Consider the following 4,873-nt stretch of genomic DNA (forward strand, 5'->3'; position numbering starts at 1 on the left):
CTATTTTTCATTTGACTAATTTTATCTTCAGCTCTGTCTAATCTTCTGTTAAACCCATCCATCAAGTTCCTAAATATGTTTTAATTCTACAATTTCCATTTATTTTTTCAAAACTTCTATCACATTTAGCATATTCTCAGTTCTCTGACAAAATTTTCAAACTTGTCTTTAATCTTCTTAGCCTGATTAAAAATAGTTGGTTTAAAGTGTGGATCTGATAGTTTCAATGACTGAAATCTTTATGTATCTGTATAGGTTGTCTTTAGTGTCTGATTCTCATTTATTCTTTAGTTTGCCTGTGTATCTATAATTTTGAAGCAGATATTATACTTTATTATCTGTGGAAATGATTTAGGGCTGAAGAAGATGCTGTAGTTGTCTGAGAGGATTTTTATAATGTTTGCCAAATACCTGTAGCTACTAGGAATCTGAGATAACCTTAATCCAATTTCAAGGCTTGATATTTTCTGGTACAACCAAATTACTCAAAGTCAGACTACAGTCCTTGCGAGACCTGGTTTACTTTTACCTCACCCTTACTTCTAAGGTACAGTCTTTCTGTTCCTCTGTAACTGTGGAGTGATTTATTAGCATCTCTATTCTTGGCAAGCCCTGGACTTCAATTTCATTTAACTAGTCCTAAGAAGCTCTTCAAAATGAGCAATCCTCAGGGCAAATGTGACTCAAAATACCAGACTCGTGTCTACAGATTTCCAGTTTCTTTGGAATCTCGGCCTGGTAATTTATTACTTCCTTTAGGAATTTATTGGTTTCGAAATAATTTTTAAAATAGCATGTTCAACATCCAAGTTTTCTGCAGCAGAGGAATTGGCCTACATATCCTAGTTCACAATTCCTGAGATCTGAGGTATCTCTTCTTCATTTTTATTATTTTCTCCCTGCTTTGATTTATTCTGCTTTTTTATTCTAACCTCTTAAATCAATTATTAGCAAATTAATGTTTGCTTTTTTTTACTCTTTATTAGTAGTTATATAGGACTATATAATTACCTTCTACCACTTTGACTATATTACATAAGTTTTGTTACACAAATATATACAATATTTTTATCATTAAGTTCTAAATATATTCTAATTTTTACTCACAATTTTTTTTCTTTGTCCTGGGTCCTTTGATGTTTAGAAATGTATGTGCTTAATTTTCAGATTAATGAAAATTTTTTCCAGTTATATTTTTGCTTTTGATTTATAATTTAATTGAATTGTGAACATGGTATGTTTGATGTCAGTATTCTAAAATGTGTTGAAGCCTTCTACATAGCTTGGTTAGTGATCAATTTCTGTAAATGTTTCTCATGTCTTTTAAAAGAATGTATATCTCTAATTGTTGAGTGCTATCTTTATGCACACAACAGCTTTTCCTTTACATTATATAATATTTTTTGATTGGATGGTTCAAATCTATATCCTCAATGACTCATATTGATCTATTGGTTACAGAGAAAGTTATTCTGAACAGTCCCAATATGATGGTACATTTTCTAATTTCTTCTAATTTAGTCAGTTAAGGAAGTATTTTGAGGCAAACATATTAAATGAATACAACTTTAGAATATTTTTCAGTCTTCCAGAAGAATTGAATTAGTATCATTTCTCTTGAACTTTTTATGGCTATTTGCCATTATTTGACTTATTACTGTTCTATCCTTGTACTTTGAATTTTTCTATGGTTTTTATATATTGCATATGTTTCCCAATAACAAATAGAAATAGCCGGATTTAGTGTTTTAATTAGGTCTAATAGCGTTTATCACTTAAATAAGTGTTTATCAATTTACATTGATTTTGAATACTCATGTGTTTGCATCTATTTCTATCATCTCATTTTGTGCTTTCTATTTATTTTGCTTATTCTGTTTTATTTTCTCTTTTTTTATTTTTGAATTTTTAAAAAAATTCCATTCCCCACATCTTATGTTGGAAATTATTGTATTCTTTATATCCATTTTTCAGTGTTTATAACTTGATTTGTACCGTTAACTAAACCTATTAACATTTTTGCTTCTTAGAATATAAAGAGGGACATTAGAACATTTTAGACTACCCTCTGCTCACTTATGTGCTGTTGTGTTACACTGATGTAAGTGGTAAACTCTCAATTTTTTTTTTTTTGTCTAAAAATGTCTTTATTTTATTACCATTTTTTAAAGGTAATACTTTTGCTGAGTATTTAATTCTTGGTTGATAGTTATTTTTCTCAGATTCCTGAAGATATAATTGTACTTTTTTTGGTTTCTATTGTTGTTTTTGAGAACTTAGCCATCATTGTATTTGCTCTTCATTTTTAGGTAACTTGCCTTCTTTCTCTGGCTACTTTTAAAATCTTATGCTTTGCTGCTCTACAATTTGACTATACTATGTCTTTGTATATATATCGTCTTATTTATCCTTTTTTGAAGTTACTGAACTTTCTGAGTGTGAGGATTTCGCCTACCAACAGATCTGGAAAGTTCTCAGTCATTTATCTGTTCAATAGTGCCTCTTCAACATTCTCTCTCTAATCTCCTTCTAGAATATTTATTTGACATATATTATACCTTCTCAATACAGCCTCTGTGCCTCACAGTCACTAATATTTTCCTTCTCTTAGTCTTTCTGTCTTTCTGTGCTATTCTTTTGGAATTTCTTTAAATCTCTCTTCTAGTTCACTAATAACGTTAATCTTATTTGCTGTTTAGCCTATTATTTAGTTTTAAATTTGATTGCATTTATTTTTTAAAGATCCATTTGATTCATTTTCAAATATGTTTTTTTAAAAAGTCTTTTGTTCTTTGCTTATATTTTCCTGCATGTCTTTGATGCTTTCAAATGTATTCAGCATACTTTTTTAATATCCCATATTTCATAATTCTAATATTCCATGTTTTTCAGGTTTCATTCTAATATCTGTAGATTTCTTCAGGCACTCACACACAGTAAAGGGGAAACATGTTGAGATAAGATTTAAAAATTAATTCATCCAGAGGAGATTTCAATGTGCTTTTTATCTAGTTACCTGAGGGGCACTACCAACTAGAGGCCACTTTAAATTAAATGTATAGTTCAGGCTTTTTGCACTATACATGCAGCTGGAATTCTAGCTTTCAACGAATCTGAAGGTTGTCTTGAAAAATGAATTTCCTGGGCAAATAATGAAATTTAGCTACAGGTTCCTGTGGGAATCTTCACTAGCAAGGGCCAATTCCAAGGCCTGGAGGAGAAATAGCAGTGTGCTTACAGGGGCATGTTTTATCAGTATTGTCAAAGTATGAAATTTAAATAACACTTGCTTCAAACCACTGTCTCTTTGCATTCCAACATCTCCTTTGTCAAACTTTTCTTCCACTTGGGTGGTGTTAGAATTGCCTTGGGCTTTTTTGGGATACCAGTAAGAATTGAGTTGGGAATATAACATTTTTACTGCAATTTGGAAGGACATTTTGGAATGCTTTAACAAAATAAGTCATTAATTTTCATCCTTTCTCAGATATATTTTATGATCTTCAAATTTATTTCCTAAAGAAATGAGAGATAATTCAGATTAAAAAATGAAATTTGAAACAAATACAACAAAGATGATTAATGATATCAAAGAAATTATCATGACATCAAGAAGTAAATTATAACAAAAAAATTTTTATCTGTCATACCAAAAGCAATATTTCTTTAAGAGAAAGACAGAAATGTCAAATAGAAGTAGAAAATAGAACTTTGATTGTTTTATAATCAACGAGTGAAAGGAGATAAGACATATAAACATGTTGGAAAAAGATTTAAATTCCACAATTTTTTTGACAAGAGATATTAACACTGAAGACGAAAATATAAGACTCATAATATGTCAATATAATGAAAACACAGGTGACAAACTAGTTAATGCATATCATCAATTCAAATAATGTTTGATTGGTCACTGCATAAGAAAATGTACAAAAGCCTTGAAACCCTCCAACTCATTAATGAACAATAGATGTTTTGCCACATTTCACAGTGATCTTAAATTTTTTTATGTTATGAATAACAAATTATGAAGTGGAAGGAGACTTTTCTAAAGTATTGACTTAAAAAATTGTTTTTGATCAAACAAGCAGGAAAAGACCAAATTATTTTTTTATCCTTTCAATAGAATTAATATGACAAAACTTTTGTCATGTAAAGAGGTGATCAAGGAATTTGCACCAAAAATTATAGGAAAAAACTACTAAAGTGCTATTGTAGGCAGTTCTTAATAGAACATGTTATATTCTTCTTTTGGATTTTCTAATCATTGTGATATTTGTCAGTTCTTAAAATTTATATTTTGTTGTGATTTTTTATTCTAAATAAATGTTTTAAATACTTATCTTCATATTTATTTCTTTTGAAGAAGACTCCTTTCATAACTAGCTAAAGTTTTGAATTCTAGAAATTCTGGGTCCATACCTGGTAGGCTCTTTACGAATCCTCAGAGAAGAACTAATTTTCTGTACACGCAAGGTCAAGATGAGACAGGCACACATCCTTGTTTCTCTTTTGGTTGTAGGTTTATTTCTCACTGAGATGAGCCCTTTGGGTTCCTGCTTATGTATAACTCTGTCTCCTGTATCATCATCAAACACCAGCATTCTAATTACCAGGATTCTACAGAACTCAGAAGTGGACCTGAGTGCTTACTTATACCTTAGAATTGCCAACTTCTTTCTATCTCTCTTTTTACCTGATTTTTACCTGAATTCACAAGAATATTTTTCTTGATACATCACAATTTTTTTCACTGTAAGGTTATTATAATTACAATGTACACTATATATTTTCCTTTTCATTCTAAAACAATATTTAACATCATTCTTCATTTATTTTATGACTTTTACATAATACTGATCATCAGTTGTTG

This window comes from Pteropus vampyrus, unplaced genomic scaffold (assembly GCF_000151845.1).
Source record: "Pteropus vampyrus isolate Shadow unplaced genomic scaffold, Pvam_2.0 Scaffold1, whole genome shotgun sequence".
Taxonomy (NCBI): domain Eukaryota; kingdom Metazoa; phylum Chordata; class Mammalia; order Chiroptera; family Pteropodidae; genus Pteropus; species Pteropus vampyrus.